The following is a 16,239-nucleotide window of genomic DNA, read 5'->3' as shown; positions in this document are numbered from 1 at the left end:
CTTGTTACCTCTTTGCCTATCTAGTCCTCTCCCCAGCAAGACCCATTTCTTCCTCCAAGTCTTTGCTTGACCTATCATAGTACCAACAACAGGGAATTCAGCAGGGAAGAAGTCAGGTTATGAGTTATGGGCAAAGGGAAAACTTCATAAAGATGGGGCCAGTGAGGGACAGTCTCTAAAGAATGGTTTATGATTGTCACTTCCGACTCCAACAATTAAAATGATTATTGTCCTTTATTAAGTACTCATCATGTGTCAGGCACTGTATTGGGAACTTCACATACATCATATTATTCAATCCTTAAGACAACCCTGTGAGGTAGATAGTAATGTTACCAGTTTGCAAAGGATAAAGTGCTCAGAGATGGTAAGTAACTTGTGCAAGGGGGCAGAACCAAGAGTTGAATGTGTGCACCCTGATACCACAGCCCTATATGCTTCCCATTGTACCGCTCGCTTTTCCAACAATGGCATCTTGAGTTCAGAGGTACAGTAGGAAGGAAAAATGTGTGATGACTTCATAGAGACATGAATAAAAATCCTGACTTTGACAACCACTATCTTGGGCAAATGACATAAGTATCCTTAGTTTCTTCATCTGCAAAGTGCAGGTTATACTACTTACCACGCTGGGTTGATGTGAATACTAAATGGGATTGCCATAGCTAACTTGAACAAACACTTATTACATATTAGGTACTGTTCTAAGTGTGTTGTAAGTGCCCACTCATTTAATTTGTATACAAGCATGATGAGATAGCTCTGATTATTGCCATTTTACATATGATGAAGCTGAAGGCCAGAAAGGTAAAGTATCTTGTTTAAGTTCACACAGCTTACGTTGGTGGAGGTAAACTATGAATACAGTAGGAAGACTGGAGAACCACTCATCTGACCACTTCACCTCACCAGCTGGACAGAATGTCCAGTTTATAGAGAGCCCTTGATCAACAGAAGCGCTGTCTATATCTGCTTTGAGAGGAAGGTGATGAGCCTTTCTACCAAGCCGTAGTGCTAACTCGAACTTCCTGGGGCAACTACTCTCTGTGACATCTGTGTGGACCTTCATGTTTCCATGGTCTAAACCTGGTTTCCTCAACAAGCAGAATGTAAGTTCCTTTGGAGGTCACAAGATAAATATGCCGAACCTCACGTTGACCTATCAGTTCTGGTTACTCTACCTTTCCAGGTCTCAGTTTCTGCTGAGAGATGGAATATACAAACGGACAGTGGTGAGACCATATGTAGAGATAGAATTCTGATCTACAATCTGCCGCGTAGGAAACCAACCCATTGCCTACAGCGCCCAGCCCAGGAAGCCAAACCATAGCTCCTGTAACAATTGGTCCCTTGATGGCCATGATTTGATTGGTAACTGACAGATTCCCTATATTTTGTTCCCACTCCCAACTTAGCATGAACCAGGAAAGCCAAATATGCACTCCTAACCAATCACATAGAATGTCCTTCTTCTAGTTAGCCCGCTGACAGCTTCCCCATGCCAGTCAAGGCATACCCAAAGGCTTCCTTGTTTCCTACCGTAAAGCTTTCCCACTCCTGCAGGCCTTTAAGTCTGTGTTAAAACACAAGTGATAATAGCTGACTTCTTTGCTATAACAAGCTCTGAATAAATAGCCTCTGCCTGTTCTCATTTGGTTGGTCTTAATTTAGTCCACACTGCATTTGTAAAATGAAAGAGTTGAAACAGATGATTCTGAATTCTAGAAACGAGATGTGCTACAACTGACTCAGGGGATCAGATGTAGCTGCTGCTGTCTTCCATCACCAGAAGGAGTTTGAATGGTTCCTCTATCACCAGGTTTGGATTCAGAATTTGGGGTGAACACATCTGGTTGGGCAGGCCTAGAGGGTGCCCCGGATGCTGGGAAGAATGGACAAGTCTTCCCTATGATGGGAGGTGGGCTCCTTCTCAGAATGAGAGATAGCTCCCAAACCTAGAAATGAGACCTAGATGCAGGATAACTCAAAAGAATAAAAACATCCACTCTATCTCTCATTCCCATCATAGCTTGGGTTTGCCCAAATTCCTTATTTTTAAGGATCCAGGCCTTCTCCAACATAGTCCAGCGTAGCTTTGTCTGCCTACCCCTCTCTTAAAAAGATAGAGAATGGACCATTTTCTTGTTGGACTCAAGTTCCTGAAGGACAGGACTGTGTCTTTTCAGCTTTTTAGCCTATCCCATCTTTGTACATTACATTACTGATAAGGACTGAATTCTAAAGCAAAAGGATGGAATGTGTGTAATGACAAAATTTTTTAAAATACCAAATGAAATTGCTTTTTCTATGTATGTGTCTCTCCCCTGAATTTTTCCTGAGACTGGGCTTTGCCAATAGGAGGCAGCAGAGCAAACGTTAAAAGGATGACTGAATACAGCCACTCCCCTATTTCACTGGAAGGTTGGGAGGAGAAGAGGTGACACCCTCCCGTTCAACTCAACTGTCTTGAGCAGGATGAGTCAACAGCTTAACGGGAGGAAGTAGGACTCAGAGGCCTGGAGGCAAGAAGCCGTGGATTACAACTAGAGTGCTAATACCTTCCAGAAAGCATTCTTTGTCTCCCTGAATGTTAGAAGTGGGAGAGAACATGGATCACTTTACAGGGCGACTGGGGTTCAGAGAGGGAAAGCAACTTGCCAAAGGTTGCACAGCTTGTTATAGCAGAATTGGCATTAAAACTCAGGTTCCTGGACTTCCAACATTACTAAGCCTCAATTCAAGAAGAAATAAGTCATCCATAGTAGAAATGAAGTAAAACTGTCTTTATACATAGATGACATGCTTGTCTGGGGTAGAAATATCTGATGGAATCTGCAAAAAGTTCCTAGAACTAAGAAGAAAGTTTCAGAATATATTCTTATATTCTGGTAGCAGAATATAAGATCAACATACAAAGATCAACTGTATTTCCATATACAACACACAATTGGAAGTTGAAATAATAATATATATATATTATTATAATACACATATATATAGTATATATTATTATAATACACATAATAATATATATTAAATATATATTAAATAATATACATAAATATATGTGTATATATGACACACACACACACTATTGACAACAGCATGAAAAATTTTGAAATGCTTGGGGATAAATCAAGCTAAAGATGTAAAAGATTTCTTCACTGGGGCACCTGGGTGTCTTAGTTTGTTAAGCATCTGATTCTTGGTTTTGACTCAGGTCATGGTCTCAGGGTCGTTAGATGGAGACCTGCATCAGGACCTGCGCTGAGCAGGGAGTCTGCTTAAAGGGTCTCTCCCTCTACCCCTTCCCCCACTCGCACTTGTTCTTTCTCTCTCAAATAAATATATCTTTAAACAGAGATTTCTGCATTAAAAACTACAAACCACTGCTGGGAGAAATAAGAGATGATCTAAATAATGGGAAGATATATCATATTCAAGCATTGGAAGTCTCAATATTACTAAAATGTCAATTCTCCCCAAATTAATCTATAAATTCAATGCAATCACTATAAAATTTTCAGCAGCCTTTTTTTAAAGGTAGAAATAGATAAATTCACTTTAAAATTCCTACTAAAATACAACAGACCAAAAATAGCCTTCTGAAAGAGAAGAACAAAATTGGAGAATTAATATTATCTAATCTCAAGACTTACATAAAGCTATGGCCTTTAAGACAGTGTGGTATTGCTGTAAATATAGAATAATGGAACAGAAGAGAGAGTCTAGAAAAAGACCCACACATTCATGGGCAATTGATTTTTTTTTTTTTTTTGAGATTTTATTTATTTGACAGACAGAGACACAGCGAGAGAGAGAACACAAGCTTGGAGAGTGAGAGAGGGAGAAGCAGACTTCCCGCCGAGCGGGGAGCCCGATATGGGGCTCGAACCCAGGACCCCGGGATCATGACCTGAGCCGAAAGCAGACGCCTAACGACTGAGCCACCCAGGCTCCCCATGGGCAATTGATTTTTAACAAAGTTATAGAGGCAGTTCAGTAGAGACAGAATAGCCTTTTTAGGAAATGGTGCTAAAGTAATTGGATATTGTATGGAAAAAAATGAACTTGGACTCCATACCTTACTCCATACATAAAAATTAACTCAAAATGGACCATAGATCCAAGCATACAATCTATTAAAAAATATGCAAAAGACTTGAGTAGACACCAAAGAAGATAAACAAAACAAAACAAAAAGCACATGAAAAGATGCTCAACATCATTTGTCATTAAGTAAATGTAAATTAAGACCATAATGAGATACCGAATCATACAAATTAGAATGGCTAAAAGTATAAAGAGTGGCCATACCAGGTGTTGGGGAGGATGTGGGGGAACAGAAACTGCTACTGGGGATATAAAATGATAAAACCACTTTGAAAACAGCTTAGTGGTTTGTCAAAAGGTAAGTAAACATCTGCCAAATGACCTAGCCATTCCATTCTTATGCATTTATCCACGAGAAAAGAAAGCATATGCCCATATGAAGACTTGTACATGAATCCTTGGAGCAGCTTTCTTTTAAATAAAATTTTGAAACAACCTAAATGTCCACCAATAAATGAATGGTTAATGTGGTGGATATGTTTATTGTCTTGATGGTGGTGATGGTTTTACAGATGTATACATACGCCAAAACTTATCAAATGGCACGTTTTAAATATGTGCAGTTTATTGCATGACAATAATATATCAGTAAAGCTGTTACAAAAATAATTCAATTTAAGGCAGTTTCTCTTTCTAGACATTGTGGAGATTATAGGCATATAAAGAGAGTGAGGTTGGCAGGGCAAGTCACCGTCCAGCAATAGATGGCCCAATATGATTAAAGAAAGAAACTTGCGTGGAGGTGTGACCAGTGGAGTCTTTCCAAAGGAAAGATCCTTGGATTAGGCCTTGAAGGATGAGCAAGGATGTCAGCAAGTGGCATGAGAAGACAAAGGACCTCAAAGTTCTGCTACCTCTGACAACTTGTTCAATCTTGTGCTAATATCAATATCTCCTTCTGCATGTATATCATATAGCAGTTAAAAATACCTTTATTTAACTTATTTTATTTACTTATTTATGTCCCACCTCCTACTAAAGTGATTTAGAGTGGCTTATAAAGATACATGCAATCTAAGATGTAAGGAAAATGGATGAAACACTTGGAATGCAGACAATACAATGAAGTTGGGCTAAGATTTTTCCACAAAGGATGTATCATAAGATTCTGAATCATAAATTGCTAGAAGGATCAAAATTTGGCTCTGTGCGTTATACAGACTGGAACAAATTGGGAAATGATTATTACAACCTCACTAAGCACCTGGTCTAGGTTACCTCATTGAACCCAGACCCTGCACAGTGGGGGTGTCTGTCCTCCCAATGGCAGAGCACAGAGATTTTTCTGAAGCTGTGGGGAGCTCTTGAATATGTGGAAGCATTTTCCTCTTCATCTGTTCTGCATAAAGGAGGCAATAGCTGTTGGATTTTAAGTGAAACTTCTCACTGAGAAGAGTCCAAGAAAAATTGGAAAAATCGGGAAACATGGAAATAAAAACTGAAGATACTGGAGAGGTAAAAAGACAGGAAGAAATACAGAGTCAAGACGTGGGAGATGGAAATCCAGTCAGTGCTGGGCTCGGCACTGGGGATGGCTTTTCCCTCAGGGAAGTCATCTAAGTTGAGAAAAGTTAAGGAAAGTTTGGGAGACTGAGAAGATGTGTAGAATTTAACACAAATTTACAGGATTGGGGCAACAACACTAGGCGCTCAGAGCCTGCTGACGAGGGGCCCTACTAACTCCCTGCCAAGCTTGGGGTTGAGACCCCAAAGAGCCGCCCCTAGGAGTCATCGTATTCCATAGACTGGCCCTAACAGGGACAGAAAAATCAGTTTTGAATCATCTCAGTTTATTAAAGTAATCTGAGTAATTAAAGTAATCTGAGATAACTAATCCCCTACCCCCTTTCAGAAGCAAATATAAATCCACCTCAGAAGAAAATTATATTCTAAGTTTGAAATTATCTTTATAATTTTTCAAATACATTGTCTGGAAATGTTCAGAATAGGCAAACGCATAGAGACAGAAAATAAACCAGTGGTTTCCAGGGACTAAAGACAAGGGGAATGGGGAGTGACTGAGAATGGGTAGGAGGTTGCTTTTTGGGGTGATGAAAATGTTCTGGAATTAGATAACAGTGCTGGTTGCACAACTCTGGGAATATACCCAAAACCACTTTTAAAGGGTGAACTTTATGGTATGTGAATTATATATCAATAAAGCTATTGTTTTAAAAATAAACATGAAATAAAAACATTTTCAGATCAACAAACCTTAGCAGAAAGTACGAATAGTTATTTAAGGCGTGATGATTCCAGGACAAGGTGATCTGGCTTATTAGGAAATGACTAGTTTTCATTATAAATGTTAAAAAAGAGCTCACTCCACAAATTCTGGTCTTGAGGTTTTCATATAATATTCTCATATGACTTTTCTTGGGGCTGAACTATTACCATTTTTAAAAAAGATTTTATTTATTTATTTGACAGAGAGAGACACAGCGAGAGAGGGAACACAAGCAGGGGGAGTGGGAAAGGGAGAAGCAGGCTTCCCACTGAGCAGAGAGCCCGATGCGGGGCTCGATCCCAGGACCCCAGGAACATGACCTGAGCCAAAGGCAGACGCCCAATGACTGAGCCACCCAGGCGCCCCTGAACTATTATCATTTTAAAGCAACTTTGCAGACATCCCAAGAAACTGGGATTAGCCACAGTCTATTCTACTGTTTTTCTATGGAGTACTATTAGAAGCGCTACTTTTATTCTTCCTAAATGGAAGAGCATACAGTTAAAGGGTAGGAAGTTATTTATAGCCATCTCAAACTCTTTTTATTAATAAAAGGCATTAAGTGTGTCATGGTAATATATAAAAATAATATTAGTAATATTGTAGTAGCAGCTAACTCTTTCCTGTGCTTACTAATGTGTCAGGCTCTCTTTTCTAAAGTGTTTTGCATGTACTTTCTTGTTTAACCTTCACAAATACCTATGAGGTGCATTGTTATTCTCACTCATAGAGGCGGGAAACTGAAGAACAGAGGAATTAAGAGACTTATCCAAGGTCACACAGCTAGTAAATTGCAGAGCGAGGAACCCAAACACGAAGTGTGACTCCATGGCTGCATGTTTTCCGGTTACTGTGCTCACTGCCCTTTGTGCACTCAGGCTTGGAGTCAGAATCCCAGGGTCAAGTCTAGGTAGCTCCATTTGCTGGCCCTATAAGCTTGGGCAAATCACAAAACTTCTCTTTGCCTTGGCTTTCTAATCCATGAAATGGAGATGATATTTGCTCTCTCCCACATGGTTTTCAAGAATATCAAATTGCAGAAGTACTTTGTAAGGTACAACACGACAGGCTGGTTTATTGGATTAGAGCTGAGACCTCCCTCCAACCCCCACCTCGCCAAAGAAATGATGAATTCCAGTCCCATGCTACCAGAAGTTGTCCCCAAACCAATTATCCTGGTAGGTGTCTCAGTATGTGGCCAAGAAGGGCTTGCAATATAAACTGGGAAAGCTGTTTCTCTGAACTCTGTAACACTTTGGGCCCAACATCCTATTAGGGGTGAATGAGACCTTGCAACATTTTTTTGGCTGGAGCAAACTGGCTCTGAGAACCTGGTGAGGAGAACCCCATTCTCACCATCCCTGGGGCAGCAGCTCGAGCTTATGGTAGCTGGCTCGGCCAGCCCTGATGGTACAGGCTGGTTCATGGACGTGCCTATGAAAGACACGCCTTTGAGAATTCTCAAAACGCTCTGGAGAGTGGGACTCTGTAAGAACCTGCTATGTTTGCATGAGTCTTTGGGACCACAGCACTTTGAGATATTTAATTTCTCATTTTTAATCAGAGGTTAATGAAACATGAACATCCAGATTATGCCATTCCAGGTTATTTTTATTATTATTTTATTGTGGGAAAGAGGAATTCACTCAACCAGGATTAAGCAATTAGATCCATTACATCTCCATTCTTGGAGGGCTCTCTCTTTGACCTGGGAAAAGGCATGGTGACTTTTCAAGGCAGGAAATACTCCACAGAGGGAAATACCCTCTCTTCATTTCCATGAGTAATATATTTTCTAAGAGGATATTTTTCGGAAGTTGAAGGCAGAATGGACAATGAGCCCCACCCACTGTTGCTGGAAGCAGCGGCTCCTCATCACCAGTCCTTTGACTTTTGATGACTCCCTGGATTTGATCATGTATCTGTGGGTAAAGTCTGGAGATAAGGAACCACACACACAAAAATTTGGGTTTAAGAACACAAGTCATTTTGCATTTCAAGCATCATACGCAAGGCTTTTCAGGGACACAATCTCTAGTTTCTCATATTCTGGGGCAAGCTCAGACTTGCCTTTCTTTGTCTGTTTTAAAATCCATGTGGTAAGTAAGTAAGTATGTTGGAGAAGTGTGTGCGTGCGTGTGTGTGTGTGTGTGTGTGTGTGTGTTTTGTTGGCTTGTCCAAAGATTTTTACTGGCGCCTACCAGCAGAAGGGTCCTCTCCATCACTGCTGCCAGGAGCACAAGGCTCTCTCTTGCAGGCAGGCTTTCGGACTCCATCCATCTTGCATTCTGGAGCTGCTCTCCTGTTGTGTGACTCCTAAATGACTGAGCAACCAGTTGCTGGATCCCAAGGTGGTGAGCATCATGCCAGACCTGCTGAGTGCATTGCTTGCATTGTACTTCAGGAGAAAGCAGTGCTTTCCATCAAAGAAGGATTTTTGGGAATCTCTGACTTATAATGAGTTGTCTAAATAGCATCTAGACTAACAGTTCTTCCTAAATTAGGGTCTAAATTCATTTCCTGAAGGTTGAAAGGATCTTTAAAGACATGTAAATTCTTCTTCCCTCTAACATTAACCAGGTTAGGCTAAGTTATGTTGCAGTAGCAAACAAAACCTTCATCTCCCTCAGTGGCTTAATAAAACAGAAGTGATTTCTCACTTATTTCACATATACAAGACACGTTAACAAGAGGCTCTGCCCGTCATGGATACTCAGGGGCCCAGGCCGAAGGAACTACTTCTTTCCTATAATGCTGCCACCTCAACACGAGTGGGACATGAGAGAGCATGGAGAAGTATGCATGGCTTCTAATTCTTCCCCCCAAAATGACATGTTTCTTCCACTTCAAAATAGTCACATGGCCCATTTAACTTCAGTGGGACAGGGGAGTGTGATTTTCCCATGTCGTGGGAAGAGGTAAACTGCAAATGTAAGGAGCAACTGCAATGTCTGCCATACATTAAAGTGGGTATCCAACCTAGAGTACATTCAGAGATTTAAAATCTTGACTCACGTGCTAAGATTAACTCAACAAAATGCAGATTTCAAATCACTCTGAATACTTTCATATTGAGTATCTTACTCACTATTTATTTATTCAATAACATATTCTATGCTGAACAGTGTAAGGAAAAGAGAAGGATATAATATCTATCCCTTTGCCCTCCCAAGATCTTAGTCCAGGAGAGGGAGGGGGAGGGAAGGGTGGGAAAGGGAAGGGGAGGGAAGGGAAGAGGAGGGGATTCAGTACTGCAAAAAAAGGTTCAAATTGCTACAGTGCTCAAGGGTGATAGAAATTCTTTGCAGCTTTTGGAAATGGTTTCAAGGAAGAGAAGAGCAGGTAAAATTTTTAATGAAAAGGTTGTAGGTGTTTGTTGGTTATGCCAATTATGCCAAATAGTTTAAAGATAAAAACAAAATTCTACTCAGCCTGTGCTCTTACTCCTTCAAAATAAGTATCCTTAACAGGGTGTGTTTGTGTGTGTGTGTGTGTGTGTGTGTGTGTTTGTACACATGTATATGCATATATATGCAATCCGCTTTTGACAGTCAACAATACATCATGACCATCTTTCTATGTCAAGGCAACAGGTGGTGGTTAGTGTTTGGCAGGTGGTAAGGACATCACAGATTATGAACAGAGGGGCAGAGGCAGGAGGTGGAGATGAGCAGCTCAGCTGGGCTGGGAGCACAATGTGCAGAGGTGTGGGGAAGAGATAAAGCTGGGAAAATGAATGGATCTAGTCTCAGAGACGGTGCATTTATTTCTAGGTCAGGGAATTTCAACAATTTTCAGCGAGCAATGGTGATTTATTCAAATTAAAAACAACTTTAAAAGAGATTCTATTTATTTATTTATTTGAGCATGATTTATTTATTTGAATATGATTGGGAGAGAGCGAGAATCCAAAATAGACTCCATGCTAAGCGCAGAGCCTGACACAGGGCTTGCTCCCACGACCGTGAGATCTTCACCTGAGCCAAAATCAAGAATCGGACTGAGCCACCCAGATGCCCAAATTAAAAATAGCTTTTAAAGAAACTTGCATTTATACTCAACTTGTATAAATTTGAAGATGTATAAATGATGTATAAATTTCTTCATTTGTATAAATGAAGAAAAACTATAGAGGAGGAAAACATCCATTATCTTACCACTTAAAGATAATTCTGTTAACATCTTGGTATTTATAGTTCTTGATCATTTTCAACATATATGCCCACTGTTTTTGCTATAAAAATTGGATCATACTGCATATATCATTCTGTAACTGTTTTTATGCCTAAAATGTTATAATTTTTTAAGAATTTAAATATAAATTATTAGTAGCTGGACAGCATTCCATTATATAGCTTTTACCCATAAATAATCAATTAAGAATCACACAAAAGTAAAACTCAGGTTAATTTACTTTATCTCCCCTTTAAGTGCATTCCATTTACGCAATTTTGAAATTAACAACTGATTAGAGAACAACCACATTTACTGAACACCCGATAAGTAGAAGGCTCTGTGCTAGGCACTGCTGGGATACAGAAACGGAAAAGAAGAGTGATGGGTGGGAGCGGGGAAGGGAGAGGGTTCTCACCAGAAACCAAAGATGATTTGGTGGGTGAGGAGCAGTACAGTCGAGCTGTGCATTTAGAAGTTTCTTCTAGAGTAGTGTGCATTCTGTTTTAAAAAGGGATGAGACAAGAAGAATCTGTAAGACTCCTTCCTCTTTCCTCCCTTTCTTTCCCCCCTTCTTTTCATGCCTCTGTTCTTTCTCCCTCCTTTCCTTCCTTCCATTAAAAAAGGAAAATCTCCATTAAGAAAAGCAATCTGGGATATGTGAGAGACAGAGTGACACAGGAAAAAGGACCACAATCCTGACTTGGATCTACTCAGGAGACTATAACTATCATTTTCCCCAACCTGTATACTGTCAGGTATTTAAAATATTCATGTCTTTGGGACTCAAAGCTGGTGCCTTGCAGGTTGTGGGAGGGTACAGGAGCCTGATTCTGGGGAGCAGGGGCAGTTCTCAGAACTGGATGTCTCGTGTGGTTCTGTTTCCTGTGATTGGCCAAAAGCCTTTGCTTAGAAAGTGAGGACCATGGCTCTTCCCCTCACTTCTCCATTCCTGCCTGCAGCTCTGAGGGATCAGCAGCACCCTAGGTCCCTTGACATGCTCTTAAGTTGTATTTGAATTGCTATTCCCCGTTGGTTTCCATGAATCATTAAGCAAAAGAACAATCAGTGGTGGTCCCTCTTCTAGCAGCTTCCAGATCCTTCTTTCCCTCAGTCCCCTACAGTAGTTGTATGGCCATGGTATTTGTGAGGGTCACAGCGGTCTCAAGCAGGTGTCCTCCCTTTGTTTTTGCTTATAAACTCCAGCTCAGGCTTCAAGCCTCAGATCAAGCATCATCTCTACTGCAAAGCCTCTTTACCCCTTTCAGCACTGTCCCAAGATGGGGGGAGATTCTGTCTTACCTCCATGTTCCCATGAACTCTATCTTCTGTTAAGGGCACCCAAGACACAGTGTGACAATTTATCTGTTTGCAAGTGTATCTCCACTTTACTGACGCATTAGAGCCCAGAAGACTGCATCTTAATTTATTTTTTGACAGCTTTATTGAGATAATAATTTACACACCATAGAGTTCACCTGTTTAAGGTGTACAATTTAATGGCTTTTAGAATGTTCACAGAGTGCATCACTGTAATCTAATTTTAGAACATTTTCTTAATGCCCCAAAAGAAAACTTGAACTCATTAGCAGTCATACCCATTCCTCCTACCCACCCAGACCCCCAACTCCAAGCCCTAGGCAACCACAATTCTATTTTCTGTCTGTATAGATTTGTCTTTTCTGGACATTTTTACATAAATGTTATTATAGTGATTCATTTTTTGGTATAGCTTCTTCTGGCACTCAGTAGTGCTTAGGAAATGTTTGTTCAGTAAATGAATGCACATCTGCACGATTGGAAAGTGGCACAGAAAGGGTGGTACAGGGCAAAGAATACTAGGCTAAAAACCAGAAGACCTGCACTCCAGTTCTGGTTCTGTCAATTATTTATGTGTCCGAGGGAAAATCATTTGACTCTTCTGACTCTCAGCTTTCTAATCTGCAAAAAAATAATATCTGTCCCCCTTACCTCAAAAAGGTTATGGTGTATATCAAATGGGAACATTTATTTGGAAGTGGTTTTTATATCTAAGAATGCTGTACAAATGTAAGAAGAATTTGTTTTTACTTTCATCTTTTGAAATGCCTGTAATAATAAATTACTTGTTACAACAACAACAGAAGAGACAGTAGGATGGCAGAGTGCCAGTCTAAGGGGGCCAACCAGTAGACACACATGTTTCATCTCTGCTCCTGGAAGCAGCTAAGACAGGGAAAGGCTGACAAAATACCCAGGTAACCCACATCTATTACTGCGTAAGTTCCTTAGCCAAATAGAGAGATAACAATCATTTTTTTATTATGTTATGTTCATCACGATAACAATCATTTTTAGGGTGATGATTAAAGTCAGTTCGCTGGAAGAAAAAAATGATGTAACTTTATTTTCTCTCCTGGCTATCAGGAAATCCTAGTTAATGGGTTATTGCTTCTCTCCTGCAGGGCGTTTCCATCCGTCAGAAAGAGGGAGTATTCAGTTCTAAGAGTGAGTTCTTTATTGCTTCACCGAGAGTGCAGATGGGACCCTTCTCCATCCTGATTCAGTCCTTTTCTCTCCCTATAGACTTAGGGGGATTTACAGGAGATGTGGGGTAGAAGTAGATTTACTTCTGAAACATAAAACTGAAACTCTGTAGAGAGATATACATGGCAGGTGGTATGAGATTAACAGAGTAAACCTCCCAAATCTAATAAAGAATATTTTTTTTTGGGGGGGGGAAAGTAGCCTTGTAAATCAAAGTTTATTCTCAGAGATTTTTCTCCCACCCAATATTTTTGTAAAGGAAGTTCCCCCAAGTTCTGGGTGAGAGAGATTAGAAGAGCCTCTGGCCTTAGTCTAGTCTAGGATGGAGTTTGGGTAAAAATATGTGGATAGAGGCCGAAGGACCAGCTGCAATTTCTCCAACCTTTCAAAGTCAGAGACTCAGAGCTTGCGCAGGGGTGAGCCAGTGGAGTGGGCTGGGCCTTGCCCATCTGCTCCCTCCCAAGTTGCCATCTTGCTTTTTCCACTTCCCTGACCATGTGATCTGTCCACTGCCCCCTTCCCAGTAAGGGCTCCCTTCTTATCCATCTTTGGTGCTATCTCAGCTCTTTCCCCCACAGCCACTACTTTCCTCTAGCCCAGGATTTCTTAGCCTCAGCACTGTTGGCATTTGGGGTCCCATCATTCCTTGTGGTAAGGGGCTGTCCTGTGCACTGTAGGATGTTCAGCCGCAGCCCTGGCCCATTCCACTCCATGTCCGTAGCACCTCCCACACTCCCCAGTTAAGATGCCCCAAAATGTCTCCAGACATTGTCAAATGTCCCCTGGGGACAAAATTGCCCCATTGAGAAGCACTGCTCTAGTCCATCCACTTTGACTTGAAGCGCTTATTTGTTATGCATTCACCACGTGGAAGACACTGGGTTGTCCTTCACGTGTTTTATGCAGAGCTCAAATTTTAATATACTTAAGAATCACCTTGGAGTTTCTGCAAACGCACATTCTGGTTCAGTAGTTTGGGGGGAAGGGTTTGAGATTCTGCATTTCTAATGAGCTCCCAGACATTGCTGTTGCTGCTGGTCCACAGACCACACTTTGAGTAACAGGCTCTATGTCATTGTGTCCTTGTGAGACTTTGGGACTTGACTTTATAGGTAAGAAAGCTGAGACACAGACAGCTCATAGGCGACTCAATCATGTTTTGAACCCAAGTCTGCCTGGGCGCAAAGCTTGTGCTTCTAACCGGCAAGCTCAGCTGACGTTGGGCCAAGGTCCTTGAGTTCTCTCCTTGCCCTCTCTTCCCAGGTAATCGTGCTGTGTTAAGCTCAGGCACATGTTTGCCTGGAATATCCATATTATATTATGCCTTCCTTAGACAGAATGAGCTGCTCGTGACCCCAGGTGGGTATCCTGGAACCAACGAGCTCTATCCATGACCTCATGCCTCTGTTCTAGCCTGCCCTGCAACAGCTCATCCCTCCTGCCCCCTTGCCTGTCAGTAGACAAGTTGTCTAGCACTGCAGCTGCCCTGGGGCTCACTTTCTCTCTCAGCTTCCTGCCTCAGCTGTCTGTCTTTCCAGTCCTCTCCTGCCTCCCCCTTGTCTACTGCTGCTACATTCTTACTTTGTGTTCTTTTTATCTCATGAATGCCTCTGGGCACCTTCTTCCCGTATTAGTTAGGGACTTTTAGTAATGCCCTGGATCCTGAAGGGGGAGGAAAGGGTGTGGTGTGGGCTCCTGCCAGGGACTGGAGAGCAAGATGTAGGTCCTCCAGGAGCGAAGGACCCAAGCTTGGCCCTCATACAGGCGGCGGCCACAGACCAGGCTGCTGGCCGGGGACTGCAGCAAGTATTTTGTTTAAGGAAATAAAGGCCATCGAATGTGTGATGAGGGGAAGGGGTGCTGGTGCCAGAGAGACTGGGAAGGGTCTGCCAGCCGGAGAGATTGGGAAGGGCCAATTCCTTCCAAGGTCCCCTGTTCTTCCTTCTCCACTGAGCTGGGGAAAATGATCCCACTCCTCACATCACATTCTACTCCCATGTCTCTTGCCTGAACCCAGATGTTTGTGCAGGAAGGTAATTCAGAGCAGGGCTCAGCAGCCTCTCTCTGCAAAGGGCAGAGAGTAAATATTTTGGGCTTTGTGGGCCATACGGTCTCAGCCATAACTACTGGTCTCCATCATTGTAGCATAAAAGCAGCCATAGACAATATGTAAACAAACTGGGTGTGGCTGTGTCCCAATAAAACTTTATTCATGGACACTGAAATTTGAATTTCATGTACTTCTCATTTTTTGATTTTTTTTTTCATTTTTTTGGTTTTTTTTTTTAGTCATTAACAAATGTAAAAACCATTCTTAGGTCACAGGGTAAACCATTCTTAGCTTATTCTTGGCCTGTAGTTTGTCAATCCCTGATTCAGGATCTGGCATTTCCCACTATGTGTCCCCGGGACATGGTCAAATACTCATGGGAAATGCTGCATGAAACAAAGTCAAACACATGTCCCCACCCCTGGCCCTCATGGGACTTCTCAGTCTTCATTATTCTCAGGAGTGTTACACGTTCCCAAGAGGGGCTGGCATGAGCCAGCCTTCTGGAATCTACTGACTGGGAAGTCTCTTGTCCCTCAGGATCAGGTTCTGTACAACGTGCTTTGGGAGCATGGTTCAGGTCTACCCTTCATTTTATACACAGGGCAACCGAAGCCTGAGCAGCTTGCTAGCTGGGCATATGGGTGGGTGTCTTCACCTTGGCTGCTGACATGCTGCATCCCCTGGGTGATCCTGGGCCAAACAGCACAGGCTGAGGCTAGCCTGCCTGCCAGGACACCAGGGCCCCTCAGCTTTCCAGGCCTGGTCATGCACACACTGCCTTATTCTTCCTGAACCTGAGACAGGGCGTTTGATGGCTGCATGTGAGCAAATACTCAAAAATCCCTGGCCCTGAGCCATCATAGAAGTATGGGTGGGCTATCCTGAGTCTCCAGGTCACTGTCCCGTCATTAATAGGGCATAATTATTGAATGATTTTGGAGCAAGGAGACTGGGGTACTCTGTACAGCAAAAATGTATTCACATGTGTATAGAGTTTACAAAGCACTGTGTCATTTTCCCATTTGCTCCTTGCACCTGCCCTTTGGGGGAAGTGGGGCGGTTTTCTGTTTGTTTGTTTTCATTTTATAGATGCAGAAGCTGAGCCTCAGGGTAGCTGGGAGACTTGCCTCTGGTCACAGAGCTGGTG

This window comes from Callorhinus ursinus, unplaced genomic scaffold, assembly GCF_003265705.2.
Source record: "Callorhinus ursinus isolate GAN/ISIS: 27379988/994484 unplaced genomic scaffold, GSC_fseal_2.0 scaffold57, whole genome shotgun sequence".
Taxonomy (NCBI): Eukaryota; Metazoa; Chordata; class Mammalia; order Carnivora; family Otariidae; genus Callorhinus; species Callorhinus ursinus.
Note: the sequence above shows the minus strand (reverse complement) of the source record.